Raw genomic sequence first — 553 nt, forward strand, 5'->3', positions numbered from 1 at the left:
CGCACACCAGCAAGCGGAGCCGAGGGCGGGGCGCGACCGGGACACACCCCCCACCGGCGGCGACCGACCAATTGGAGGACGCGCCCTCCGCCGGCCGTGGCGCGCCGCGGCCAGCCAACCAATAGAAATAGGGAAAGGGCGCAGGCGCAGTGAAAAAGAACCAAGTGCGGGGGGAGGGGCGAGCCGGGGGCGGCGCCTGCGCGGCGGCCGGCGCAACGTCAATTTCGCGGGAAGCTTTGTGCGCTCTGCAGCGGCTGGGGCGGCAGGAGCGTGAGATTTTGGTTGCGGTTTTTTTCGTGTCCCTTAGCCGCCTTCGTTCTCGTCTCGGAGCTGTGTACGGCAGAGCGACGTGGAACGTCTGTCCTTACGGGGTGGTTACTGCCTGGCACTATACTGTGTGAGTGGTTCAGGTCTCCAGAACCAACCTAAGAGGCAGCGGCGAATACCTACGCCGAGCCTCCTGGATCCGATGCGCCTTAGGTCTCCAAAGAAGGATGAGACCTTCGGTGAGGAGCCGGAGGCTGGGTTGGATATCTGTCTCTCGGAAAGGGAG

This window comes from Microtus ochrogaster, chromosome 4, assembly GCF_000317375.1.
Source record: "Microtus ochrogaster isolate Prairie Vole_2 chromosome 4, MicOch1.0, whole genome shotgun sequence".
NCBI lineage: Eukaryota > Metazoa > Chordata > Mammalia > Rodentia > Cricetidae > Microtus > Microtus ochrogaster.